Source organism: Malaya genurostris, chromosome 2 (genome assembly GCF_030247185.1).
Source record: "Malaya genurostris strain Urasoe2022 chromosome 2, Malgen_1.1, whole genome shotgun sequence".
NCBI classification, from domain to species: Eukaryota; Metazoa; Arthropoda; class Insecta; order Diptera; family Culicidae; genus Malaya; species Malaya genurostris.
Window position 1 is genome coordinate 219,967,529 of NC_080571.1, and position 15,047 is coordinate 219,982,575.

Genomic DNA, 15,047 nt, shown 5'->3' on the forward strand with positions numbered 1-15,047 from the left:
TTTTAGGCAATATATTTCCGCTGATAGAAATTGAATGTATTTCTACCAACTTTTTACGTTGTTTTGAGAGAATATATAATTTTATTCATCAAAACAATCTTTATGATAATTATTTTAACAATTTAGAGCCAAAAATGTACAAGTCATCGCTTTCATTGTTGATTTATATGTTAAAAATAATTTTTTTGTAATATTTGTCACTGTTTACATTTACACTGTATATTTTCAGGTTGTTTTTGATAGTGCAAAAACGTCAGCTTAGCATAAGCTTAGCATTGACTAGCAATCGAATAATGTATAAAAAGTTATAGGTCATCTCTATAACTTTAGGTAGACAACTCTATTTTACGTATGTTTTAGTGCATTTTATTTCTGAAACTAGTACCATTCCAATGGTGAACAAATTTCGAAGATCGGTTGACTAACAACAAAGTTATGACGCGAGAAAGTTGAAGTTCTAAAAATTCTATTCACAATGCTGGTGCCGCATAAATGCAGATAGGGCATATTTTGTGCGTGAAAAAAAACTTCACATTTTCATTGATTTTTCCTAACCGATTGTTAATAATGACATACTTCAAATAATCTGCGAACTGTACAAAATTCGGGTGTAAAATTTATTGAGATTCGTTGAAAAACAGCTGAGCTATGGCAGCTCAAAGTTACCGTTCTAACTTTGTTTGAGGCTTGGTGTTTCGCGTAACTTTTTGAGGCTTGGTGTAAGGAGTGTTAAATATTTTGCTATTAAAAAAGAGAGCAAATTCACGACACAACATCCGTTGGGGGTAGAATTCGACATTATATATCATTTTTCAGTCTGTGAACTGCTTTGTCATTGAGTTTATTTTAGTTACACTGGAGATATAGGAAAACCTCAATTTAATGGTAGCCTAAAGAATCATACGATCACCTTTTTGTATAGAAAAGTAAAAGATTTGGTGGAGAAACTGATTTTTGATCGGAGCTTCCTTTGTATTAGGTGTACAACTTTGCTTCCGCCGTTTTTTTTCCATAATTTAAAGCTTTATTGCGAAAAAGTGCTTACAGATGTATTATTCGAAGTATTGTCCGTCGCTAGCGACAACTTTCTCCCAACTTTCCGGCAATTTTCGGATCCCGGCTCGAAAAATGGAGTCCTTTTTTGACGCTATCCATGAAGCAATCCATTTTTCCAACTCTTCGAAAGATTGAAAATGTTTATCTGCCAGGCCGTGTGTCATCGAACGGAATAGGTGGGAGTCAGAATTGGCGACATCTGGGAAATACGACGGGTGGGGCAAGACTTCCCATTTCAGCGTTTCCAGGTACTTTTTGACCACTAGTAGAAGAAGTAAGTGCTTATTTTTGTGACACACATGCACAAACGGTCCCATACACACACACATATAAACACAGACATTTGCTCAGTTCGACGAGCTGAGTCGAATGGTATATGGCCTCGGTTAAAAAGTCGGTTTTCACAGTGATTGCATAGCTTTTCTATATGAGAAAGGCAAAACAAAAGATCGATTGCAACAGCGCGACTTGAACCGAGAAACATTTGATCACAACGCACGTCTGTTAATAGACTGAACCACAGAAACACACATCTGCTTTGTGAATAATTGATACATATAAAGCCATACAGCGGTATGGCACTTGGTAACCGAGTGCAAATTACACTCGGAGCCGGTAAAATTCTGTACGAATAGAATATTGCGTCATTTTTTTTTTTTCCATAAATACGTTTATTTCTTAAGGCAGTTTACATAAGTTTTTCTTCGCCGTAGCATCACTTTTACATAATATTCTTATCCTAATTTAATTCTAACAAAGTCACAACGTTTTGAATTTATTAAAACATATTCTCTTATAGCTTAAATATCATCTTAAGTAATTCGTCATTAATTATGAAATCTACTCGGAAATATTATTTGAACCAAACGATTAACTTCTATAAATTATAAAATAAGCTGTTATTTTCAGACATTTTGTTGATAATTTCATAAACTGTTTCGAGTTTGTTTGTATCATTACATAATTTTTATTCTAATTTAGCTATTGGTTGAACTCATGGACGCAGCTGGGATCAGAACTAAGTCTTAAAAGGGGCCTTTATTAAATTGAAACTCCAATTTTCTTTATGAAATGATTAATAAGTTTCATGTATGAAAGGTCACGACAAGCAAGAATGTCTCGAACTGGGATATTGGATAGTTTACCTTGGGTACGCAAAGAATTTATTAGTTGAGATCTGACATCACGATACTCCACGCATGTCCAAACGACATGATCAATATCCCGATAACCTTCTCCGCAAGCACAATGATTAGTCTCGGAGAGCCCAATTCGAAGGAGATGTGCATCTAACGTGTAGTGATTGGACATGAGTCTGGACATCACACGAATGAAATCCCTACTCACATCCAGTCCCCTGAACCATGCCTTTGTCGATATTTTCGGAATAATTGAGTGCATCCACCGACCCAGATCATCTCTATCCCAAGATGCTTGCCAGCTGGCAAGTGTTCTTTGGCGAGACGAACTATAGAATTCGTTGAAAGCAATCGGTCGCTCATAAATTTCACCCTCAATAGCACCACGTTTGGCTAAATTATCGGCTCTTTCATTGCCTGGAATGGAGCAATGAGCCGGGACCCAGACTATAGTGATTAGATAATTATTATTCAATATGTCGTTCAGACACTGTTTTATTTTACCCAAGAAAAACGGTTCATTTTTGCCAGCAGCGATTGAGCGAATGGCTTCAATTGCACTCAGACTATCTGTGAAGAGGAAATAATGGTTTGGAGATAATGTGACGATTACACTCAAACTATAATGAACTGCTGCTAGCTCTGCTATATAAACAGATGCAGGTTCTTGAAGCCTAAATGAGGCCGAAACATTATTGTTGAACATACCAAACCCTGTCGCTTCTTCAATTCGCGATCCGTCCGTGTAAAACATTTTCTCAGAGTCAATATGCCTGAACTTACTTGAAAATATTTTTGGGATTTCCGTCGAGCGTAATTGATCCGGGATTCCACGCACTTCACGCTGCATGGATGTATCGAAAAATAAAGTTGAGTCAGGGGCACTTAGGATGCTGACACGGATAGGAATATATCTTGAAGGGTTGATTTCCTGTGACATATGGTTAAAATATACTGTCATAAATTTTGTTTGAGATCGAAGCTCGACTAGTCGTTCGAAATTATTAATTACCATGGGATTCAGTACCTCACATCTTATTAGCAGGCGTGATGAAAGCTCCCAAAATCGATCTTTTAATGGAAGAACTCCCGCCAGAACTTCAAGACTCATTGTATGTGTCGAGTGCATGCAGCCTAAGGCAATTCGCAAACAACGGTACTGAATTCGCTCAAGTTTGATAAAATGAGAGTTTGCAGCGGAACGAAAACAAACGCATCCATATTCCATCACTGAAAGTATCGTTGTTTGATACAATTTTATTAGATCTTGCGGATGAGAACCCCACCAAGATCCTGTTATTGTTCGAAGAAAATTTACTCTTTGTTGGCATTTCGTTATCAGATACCTAATGTGTCCTCCCCACGTGCATTTGGAATCGAACCACACCCCGAGGTATTTAAAAGTTAAAACCTGTTGGATCATTCTTCCCATCATATGGAGCTGAAGCTGCGCGGGATCATGCTTTCTTGAAAAGACGACTAACTCTGTTTTCTCCGCAGAGAATTCGATACCAAGATGAACAGCCCAATTGTCCCGGGTTGGCGGTTCAGTGCATAGGACGCTGGTCTTACAAGCCAGTTGTCGTATGTTCGAGCCCCGACCTGGAAGGGTTCTTAGTGTCAGTAGGATCCATAGTACTAGCCATGCAATGATTCTGTACACTAAGAATCGGCTGCGAAGTCTGTTGAAACAGAAAGGCCAAATTCCACAAAAGGAATGTAATGCCAAGACTTTGCTTTTTTATGAACAGCCCAAACGGACAAGTTATCTAAGGTATCTTGCAATGGTTTATGCAGATCAATAGCTTTGGGCCCAGTAACTGAAACCACGCCATCATCTGCCAATTGCCTTAGTGTACATGGGGTTACTAGACAGCTGTCAATGTCATTCACGTAAAAATTATAGAGGAGCGGACTGAGGCATGAGCCTTGCGGGAGACCCATGTAGCTAATTCTGAATGTTGCCAAATCGCCATGTGAAAAATACATGCACTTCTCTGACAGAGGGTTGTGCAAATAATTATTTATAACCGCTGGAAGTCCATGTTGGTGGAGCTTGTCTGAAAGAACATCAATGGAAACTGAATCAAATGCTCCTTTAATGTCTAAAAATACAGATGCCATTTGTTGCTTTTGAGCGAAGGCAATATGGATGTCAGACGAAAGTAATGCAAGGCAATCATTCGTCCCTTTATTTCTACGGAAGCCAAACTGAGTATCTGACAACAAACCGTTCGTCTCGACCCAAGTGTCGAGATGTCGTAGAATAATTTTTTCGAACAATTTTCTGATGCAGGACAACATCGCAATGGGTCTATATGAGTTGTGATTGGAAGCTGGTTTCCCCGGCTTTTGAATGGCGATAACTTTCACTTGTCTCCAGTCAGGCGAAACAATATTTTGCTCAAGAAACTTGTTGAACAATTCCAACAAACGTCTTTTTGCGAGGTCGGGCAGATTCTTCATCAAGTTGAATTTAATTCTGTTCAACCCAGGGGCGTTATTGTTACAAGACAAGAGTGCTATAGAAAATTCCATCATTGAAAATGGGTTATTAATAAAACCATTATTTGGAGGAGATTCCCGTATAATGCTTTGCGTAGGAACAGAATCTGGGCAAACTTTCCTAGCAAAGTCAAATATCCATCGGTTCGAGTATTCATCACTCTCATTGCCCACGTTACGATTCCTCATTCGTCTGGCCGTATTCCAAAGAGTGCTCATTGAGGTTTCTCTTGACAAACCTTCGACAAAATGTCTCCAATAGCTACATTTTTTGGCTCGAAGTATGCTCTTGTACTTGGTTTCTAAAGCCATAAGTTTTTCAAAATTCTGAGGAGTTCCTCCTCCCCGTTTTAGAAACGACTTGCAAGCATTTTGTTTTGCGAGTTTAGCCTCTGAGCACTCTTTGTCCCACCAGGGGTTGGGAGGCCATCTGTTAGTCGTTGGCCCAGGAAAGCGTTTAGTTTGGGATTGTTCTGCTGCCTCCAGAATCGAACAAACGAGGAAGTCATATTCTTCAAGTGGAGGGAGCTCTTCCATTGAATTCAAAATACTAGAGATTCTACTTTGGTATTTAATCCAGTCGATATTTTTTGTCAAATCATATGGAATACTAGCTGAATTAGCAATACATTTGTTACAGCTAATTGAGATGATGATTGGTAAATGATCGCTACCGTGTAAATCAGGCAATATTTTCCAGGTGCAATCTAGTCGAATTGATGTTGAGCAAAGAGATAGATCTAATGCACTTGGGCGTGCCGGAGGTCTTGGGATCCGTGTCATGCTACCCATATTTAATACCGTCATGCTAAAATTGTCACAAATGTTTTGTATTAAAGATGATCTGCTATCATTGTAAACGGAACCCCACATAATACCGTGCGAATTTAAATCCCCCAGAATCAATCGTGGTGCAGGAAGGGCTTCAACCATTTCATTAAGCTGTTGCTGTCCAACTTGTGCTTTTGGAGGAATATAAACCGAAGCTATGCAAATATCTTTGCCTTTAATGTTTATTTGGCAAGCAACAACTTCTATACTAGAAGTTGAAGGGATGTTTAATCTATAAAAGGAATAGCATTTCTTAATTCCCAAAAGCACTCCACCATACGGAGAGTCTCTATCGAGACGTATAATGTTAAAATCATTAAAATTTAAAGCTATGTTTGAAGTAAGCCATGTTTCGCATAAAGCAAATACATCACATTTTTGACTATGCAATAAAATTTTAAATGAATCAAGTTTTGGCATGATGCTTCGACAATTCCACTGCAGGACAGTGATTGTATCATTTGCGGCGGGTGATAAATTATCCATCAAAAGATACAAAACCTGAGACAATTGGCCATTGAGCTGATAACTGCTTCAAAAAATTTCTAGCTATTGGAAGGAATGCCATTATGAGGGTCTTTAAGGGTTCAGATATATTGAATGCTGAGAAAATCCATTCAACAATTTCCGAAAACTTCAGTAATCCTGTTGGTGGCTGTGAAATGGAGCCCACAGGATTATTACCTTTTTCTGTGCTAGATCCTGGATTGGTTTGTGAATTTGACAGACCAGGAGGCACAGTCTTTGGTTTTGACTTTTTTTGTTGAACACGGGGATCTTTTTTTGAAGATGAAACTTTAGGTGTCTTTTTTGGTAATTTGGAAGAAGACTTCTTTCTCTTAACTGACCCTTGGGTAGTGATAAACGAATTACCTTCACTATTTTCGTCAGAGTCAGAGTCCTCTGTTTCCTCTAGATTTTAAAACCCGTTTTCGGTTTCCAAAGGGGGGACATCAATGACCGTTTTAAGCATTTCTGCATATGTGCGCTTAGACCGTGCTTTTAAAGAAAGCTTAATTTTGTCTTTGTGCACTTTAAATGCAGTGCATACTGAAATATCCTCATGAGGACTTTCCCCACAATAAATCCATTTTTCAATTTCCTTGTTGCAATCATTATCTTTATGAGGTCCTTCACACTTAATACATTTTGGTTTATTGCTACAGTAAGTAGCTGTGTGTCCGAATTTTTTGCAGTTCGTACAATTCATTACATTTGGAACAAAAAGCCGAACAGGGAGGCGAATTTTATCGACATAGACATGGGACGGCAACGCAGATCCGGCAAATGTCACTCGAAACGAGTCTGATGGGCGATAAACTTTTTTTCCCTCTTCATAAACTACTGAGTACAGTTGTTTGCACTCCAGTATTTTCACACCCTCAAGCATAGAGTTCTTGAAACGACCAACACCATGCTTGAGTAAATCATCTACCGAAAGACTCGCTTCGGTAACAACACCGTTAATTTCGACATCTTTGGAGGGTATGTAAACTTTATACTCTTTAATGAAATGTTCCGAAGAGACAATATCATTCGCGTGTTTCAAATTATTTACCACAACACGAATTTTATCGTTTTTTACTTTTATGATCTCTTTGATTGAAGAGTATCGTGATGTCAAACCTTTAGAAATTTGGTAAATGTTTAATGGCTTTGATATACGTCTAAAAAAGACTATCCAAGGCCCAGAAGAGCTCTCCTGATATTTTTTCGTTCGTGGGGGTATAGGATTCATGCTAGGATTTACGTCCATGGATTCATCGTTCACATTAAAATTTTTAATCAAACTTTAAAATAAGAAATGAAACCAACACTACACAGTACTCAATCAAAAGGAAAAGAAAAAACTTCTACCTTGAAATTGTTGTCTATCTCCGTTGCACTGCCGTGTAGATCCTCGTTGCTCTAGATGTTCTTGTTGGATGTATCTGGACGTTGATACAATGCTGAAGCTCACTGTAGCGATAGAATATGATGTGATGCTACTGCTACCTGACATCCAGCACCACTCGAATTCCGATTTGCTTTCGTCTTCGCCAGCTGTAACACGCGCAGGTCACCGGTGTATACCTGCGTGTTGTATGGCAGTGGAAAGACCGAGTTGTCTTGTCTCCTTCTTCCTTGTGCTCCGCACCGATATGCTTCTGCACCGAAGTGCCTTCGCACCGGTGTGCCTTTGCACTCTCCTGCTTCTGTGTGCCTTTGCACTCTTCTTCTTCAATGTGCCTTTGCACTCTCCTGCTCAGCACTTGTGGCTGTATATTGTGGCCTGGGTAGAGCTTGGGAAACGCCCTTTGTTGTTTCCTTCACCAGCTTGGCCCAGCACTAGGGCTCTCTTATGCAGCACGATTTTACGTTTTAACGGCTGCTGCCAACAGGTCTCTACCTGTAGTTCAACCGTTGTCGTATTTAACGTGTCTAAACTAACCAGCGTTATTAAACTGTACGCTTCTATACACAACCTTCTCGGTTGAACGGCTATTACTGAATGAATATTGCGTCATTTGATAAGTTAAATACACTCTTAGAAAATATGAAATTTACGCTTGACGTAAATTTAAGCATACCGTAATTTATTCGGTTCTTCGTGCTAAAGAACGTTTGAATATTCGAACCTATAAGAAGCAGAAACAACCAAAACGTAGTCCGAAATAATCGATAATAATAATCGAATCGATCAGGTCGAGGGTTCGAAAGCTGTACAATACGATTCTTGCTGGAAATTTGAACTGCATAATCATGGACGACGAAACCTACGTGAAACTCGATTACAAATTCTTGCCGGGACCACAATATTATACAGTGCGAGAAGGGCAAGTGTTGAACCAGTCCGAAACATCGATTGAAGTCGAAAAATTTGGTAAGAAAGCTATGGTCTGGCAAGCAATTTGTAGCTGCGGTAAGATTTCGAAACCCTTCATCATCACTGCTTCAATGAACAGCGAAATATACATTAAGGAATGTTTACAAAAACGACTTCTACCCATGATTCGAAGCCATAAACAAGGATCCTGTTGTCTTCTGGCCAGATCTTGCTTCTTGCCACTACTCGAAATCAACGGTAGAATGGTATACTACCAAAAATGTCACTTTCGTCCCAAAAGACATGAATCCACCAAATTGCCCACAACTTCGACCAATTGAGGAATTTTGGGCATTACCGAAGGCACATCTTAGGAAACTTGTCCCGGCAGCCGAAACCATTCAACAGTTCGAAAAAGATTGTAAAAAAGTGTCCAAATTCGTCGCCAAGAAGTCTGTATGGAATTTATTGAGGAACGTTCGCAAAAAGGTGCGCCAGCTAGTCTACAATATTGTCAGTATATCGAATAAAATTTGAATATCTAACACTTATGAATTATTTACAGCGAAATCAATGTGCGTCCATGCTTTCTGGGACAGTCTTTAAGTATGTAGTATGTAACATTGCTCACATACGCAAAGGTAGTAAACGATCCGATCAATCATCACCTGAACTTTTTACTTACGATTCTTCGGGAAACAGTTTTTAGGGCTAGTAATCAGTCAGCAAATGGGGCTGATTTATCAAAACAATTTGAATAGATGATGTAAAAATGCGAATCATTTCCTTCTGGCGAAGTGTGAAGTAAGCATCGCTGGCAACCGTGAACCGTATCCGGCCGGACAGACCCCGAGAAGAGCATTTACCCTCGGTCGTCCCAAAACCCTCCCCCTTTACCCCACGGTTGTTGGTGAATTTGCCCGGCCCGACCACAGAGGGAGGAAGCAGCTGAAGAAGAACTGCAACCCCGGAGGATACGCCGGCCTTCGATTCCACTTCACTCTCGAACTCGAACTGCTGCTCCTCAACGGGCCACTCTACCCTCGCAGGATCCGACTTCGCTGGAAGCAAAAAGCAACAGAACACAACAAAACACATTTCGGCCGAAGGAAGGAAGATTTGTTGGACCGAGCGAATCTCGTGTTGTGTTCTAGGGGACGGTGGGGTGAGAGTGGTGAAACGAAACAAGCTGCAAACCAACACACAACACAGGAGCAACAGCTCCATTTTCGAACCCCAGACAAAGAAGACTTGGACTTGCGGGCAGGCATGGGATGGCAAAAATGCGCACTGACTGCCTGGCTGCCTGCTTGCCTTGCCTGTCCGTGAGTTCGCCCGGTTCCCAGATGACGATGATGACGACGACGACGACGGTGTGTGTGGTGTATTTAGTTCCTTTCCCGTGCGCAGTTTGGGATGCTGCTTTTTGCCTGCCTACCGGCGGAATCAGAATTACCATCCCCTGGTTGGCTGTTGCTGTGCGAGGCAACCGGGAGTATTGGGGGAGAGTTCAGTGAACTTGGGTGCGCTAAGCATGGTTCGCCTTGGGGGAAGAAGCACTTGAGCTATCAGAAATAAAACGAAACGAATCGGCTGAACTTTACTGAACCGATAGCCCGGACGGAGGTAGAGCATGGCTGGCAAGGTGCAACACCACGATACACGCAGCCTCCAGAATTACAGCGAAATGCTAAAAGGGGTTGTTTGCTGGATTTATGCGGGATCGCCTAAATGTTGCCCTTTGTTGGGGTGGCGCGGCGGTTACCGAAGTCGAGGTATCGAGCCTTCGAACAGGATCAGTGTTACGGAAGAACAGCAGCAACAGGGCTGACATATTTATAGATGCGAGTAGATACGATAGTAAACACTGCCTGCATGAACACAAAGCAAAGGTGCGACGAGTCCCGGTGCGGTGCGATGCCGGCTGGCGTCGAAGGGTGAAGCCTTCCGGGAGGTAAGCAGCAGCAGATTTCATTTCACGGCAAGCTGGCACTGACTTGTGGTTTACGCGATGCTACCAACGTGAATCATCCGGGACGGCGGAAGTTCGTTCGCAAGCATTAAACATCGCTATTTGATGTGGGCTGTGAGTAATTGGGATATGATGAGCAAATAGGACCTAATATTTTGGTTTATCTTGGTTCGTGAGCTTTGGTTTTTATCTGACTGAACAATTACAAAGGGAGGTATAAGCTTGAAATGATTAACATGGCAAAGTAACTAACCAGAAATGCTAATGATTTTCAAGAAAAATATTCGATTGGTAAATCGTTTACAGTCATACCATTGGCAAAATAACATTGCTGTAAATCAAATTGTTCCTTTCCAATCATGCCACCCTTTCCTAATAGCCTCTAATATATCTGATACCGGAAAGCGAGCAATTGATTTCCACGCGGGATTCCAAATCGTCCAAAACTTTTCCCATTTTTCACAGAATTTTTGGTGAAAGAATAAATTTTGAAAAATGATACAACATTTCCCTCTGGTTTTCCGCAAAAAATACTAACCGCACAGTCACAGTCACCGATGCGAGCCGATAGTGACAAGAACCATCCCAACTCTTTCCGGAGTTCCACGGTAAGGAAAATGTCGAAGCCTTACGGTTTTGCACTTTTCAATTTTCTGCGCTGTCAGGAAACTTTTCCCTCTGCGAGAAGTCGTTCAATTCTCTAATTTCCCCCTTCGGTCGAAGGTTATGTGCACCAGCACCAGCAGCAGAAGCAGAAGCAGTAGTGACTTGTGGCGGAAAATGTTTCGCCTATATTGTCAGGAAAAGATATATCCGCTGTTGTGGGAAAACACTTTTCGTTCGCCTATATTGTCAGGAAAAGATATATCCGCTGTTGTGGGAAAACACTTTTCGTTCGATGATGGAGAGCGATTCGCCACGGGAATCGGGGAAAGCGGCTTTGAAGTTTAATGCATTTTGCCAAGCAACCGAGTTTTTTACTCAACACGTCACTGTCGGGATAGGATTCATTCGATACGCTCTTCTGACTAATGACAAAATTATTGTTTCACAAATCGACCCAAGTTGAAAAGTTACCGAAAAGTTTGACGTTTCGAGCACGAATTCTATTTTATCATCTTCCACATTCCGACAGCAGAACCGAGCCCCGGGAGGAGGAGGGAGGACGCACAGAACCTTTACCGTTGACCTTTGAAAGAATGAATATAGATACACAAAAAGGGATTCATATTTCTGTCGTCATATTTCGGGATCGATTCAATGACTTATTTATTTGTGAAATCCCTTCGATCGATTTCCCCTTCCAAAGAGAACAGACATTTGGGGACTGACTCGGTGACGCACTTTCGCACTTTTTCCGACCCAAAATTTGTGACCGAACGACGCAACAAGGGTAGGTTGCCATTTTTTTACGGGCCACAAATCACCAGAAAGGGTAATGAACCATCCTTGTTGGTACATCATCGGACACCACACTTGTGCTCGGGGATCACATGTACATACGTAAAGTTCTGGTTGTGCAGGATTTTGGGCGATGACTGTTCGAGGGGATTCTACTGTTTTGTGGCATGTGTTTTTCAGACAGTTCGCCGGTCTGATTCGGTATCGGACCGGAAAATAAATTTTGCCATGTCAGTGTCAGGATTTGCTTCGTAATGAATTCATTGCGGAATCAATTTCGATACATTCGGGGTGAGAACAATTTTAGGTAAAACGAGAAATTGGTGTTATAATAATGTAGTCTGTCGTGTATTAAGCATATCGTCGTTTGATAGACTTACGAAAAGGTTTTCCTATTAGTAACAGATAAAATATTTATTGAGGTAGAGGTAGAGTATAATCAAATTCGACGTCTGTCTAGTGGTTTAAATCGAATCGCATCGAAACAGTTGCGTGAAACCGGACAAAAATTGACAAATGTTTGGTGTACGTTCTATCATGCCTAACCGTGTTTTAGAGTTGTGTTTATTACAAGGTTCAGGGTGGCAAAATGGTAGCGCGTATGCACGGAATGCATAAGAACGTAGGTTCGAGTCTTGTCTCTGAGCGTATCTTTTTCCAAAAAAATATCTTTTCTTTTGAGTTTTTCATTCATTTGGCTTCTCCAGTAAATGTTTCCTCTCAGTCATTGCAAAAACTGAATTTAGTTATATGGCGACTTTACGTCAAACCAACTAAAAAGTAATAAATCGCAAAAATTGATGTTTATGATTCTCTATTTTTATATTTTCTAGATTTTCCTTAATTTCCTTAGCAAATTCTCATCAATTCAAAACAGTTAGGCATATCTTTGATTTTTATAAACACTTAGCACAGTGATTCCCAATCTGGTCCCTTTTGCCCACTTGTGGGTGCTAGCTTATTTTTATTGGGCAGTAAACTCTAAGTGGTCAACAGGTGGGCAATAAGTCTCCAATATGGGGCTTTCGCATAAGAAAAAAAACTTGGAGTGGGTACTATCAGAGACATAAAGATTGTCCCACAAAGTATGGACGCAACCAAAAACCGCTGCCATTTCGCAATGGTTCAGAATTTGTCAATTTTTTTAGCTGCGTCCTGTTGTTTACACTTTTCTCTAACCACTTGTGCAGTTGTTTATTCGTTTTCATTAGTTTGTTTCGAAATGCGTGGACTTTCAGCAGAACAACGTCGAAAAATTGTGCACAGAACACGGAATGTCACTGAGAAAAATAGCAAAAATGGAAGGAGTAAGTAAAAAGCCGTGCGAAATGCAATCAGGAAGTTCGGTGAGGATAACACCTTTGAGGATAAACCGAAAACGAGTCGAAAAAAAGGTCCCGCTAACCCTCAGTTGGATAAACGTATACTGAAGGCGTTCGAGCAAAAGAAGGAGGTTTCAGTTCGGGATGTGGCCAAAAAAGTCGGCACTTCGAAGTCAAATGTTCTTCGTGCTACAGAACGTTTAAATCTTCGAACCTATAAGAAGCAGAAACAACCAACACGTAGTCCGAAACAAAAAGCATCGATCAGGCCGAGGGTTCGAAAGCTGTACAATACGATTCTTGCTGGAAATTTGAACTGCATAATCATGGAGGACGAAACCTACGTGAAACTCGATTACAAATCCTTGCCGGAACCACAATATTATACGGTGCGAGAAGGGCAAGTGTTAAACCAGTCCGAGACATCGATTGAAGTCGAAAAATTTGGTAAGAAAGCTATGGTCTGGCAAGCAATTTGTAGCTGCGGTAAGATTTCGAAACCCTTCATCACCACTGCTTCAATGAACAGCGAAATATATATCAAGGAATGTTTACAAAAACGGCTTCTACCCATGATTCGACGCCACAAGGATCCTGTTGTTTTCTGGCCAGATCATGCTTCTTGCCACTACTCGAAATCAGCGGTAGAATGGTATACTACCAAAAATGTCACTTTCGTCCCAAAAGACATGAATCCACCAAAATGCCCACAACTTCGATCAATTGAGGAATTTTGGGCATTAACGAGGGCACATCTTAGGAAACATGTCTCGGCAGCTGAAACCTGTTGAATACAGTTCGAAAAAGATTGGAAGAAAGTGTCAAAACTTGTAGCCAAGAAGTCTGTACGGAATTTTATGAGGAACGTTCGCAAGAAGGTGCGCCAGTGAGTCTACAATGGCTAAGTAGCAAATGTTGAGAATAATATTCTGTTGTTGTAGTCTAATATTATCAGTATATCGAATAAAATTTGAATATCTAACACTTGTGAATTATTTACAGCGAAATCAAAGTGCGTCCATACTTTCTGGGACAGTCTTTAACCGCGAGATTGTCGTAGGATTACATTCGAGATGTTAATAGATAATTATTGATATGATACTGTTTAAGATTTAGTAGTGCTGGAAAGAACCATTTGGTTTCAAAAGATTGCTTTTGTATTCTAGGAAGTAGGGCGGCGATTTAAGACAGTTTTCTAAATTACTGTTAGTGGAATGGGAGTCATATAATAGATTATTTGATTACGGATGATTATGTTTGTATTCCAGGAAGTAGAGCGCCATTCCAAGTCATTTGTAAGTATGAGCCTTGATCTAGAATAAATAATTACATAAATATTATCGTAACACAAGTCGTACAATCGTTTATATATTTGAATATTTCATACATATTTGAATGAAAGAAACTATTCCAATTCTCTACGACATTAAGCACTGTTTGGAACCTTTCTCTCGAATGCGATGCAGTTATTTGGCTATTTCTATTTGCGCTCGTTTGTTGCGAATTTCGCACAGCGAAAAGTGTCCAAAGCTAATCAAAATATTCTAGATTTGCACTAAACTGATGATTTTAATATTCTATTAAAATCTCTAAAGTAATCTCTTATAGTTTTTTCAGATTACATTTAGAGCCATTAGAACGGCTGATTATGGATAATGTTCCCCATCGTTGTACACTTTGCGTTTTCTTTTTCTCCAACGCAAACTACAAAGCAGCTGGATGACGCAATCACTCTTGTTTGAAGCGAAACTCACACTGCGAACGTCCAACAGCAGATATGCTCACAGAAGAACTAGTTGATGTTTTTCTTAGTTTAGGCTTGAGGAACCGAACCTCACATTCGTCATTGACTGAAGCACCAGTTGAATACTGCCGGGTGTAGTTCCATTATCTTGAAGTAGATGGAGGCCTGCGCATAGGGATGTCGGAATGTCGATCGATTAATCAAGTAATCGATTATTAACCCAGATAATCGAAAAATATTTGAAATTTGGAACCGATATTCGATTATTACA

General features: G+C 40.3%; 1 protein-coding gene across 3 annotated transcripts in view; it reads right to left on the bottom strand.

Annotated features, from left to right (window-relative positions):
• Positions 1-15,047, bottom strand: part of LOC131427652 (protein disks lost) — an 828,850-nt gene that overhangs the window by 560,604 nt on the left and 253,199 nt on the right. The window lies entirely within an intron of this gene.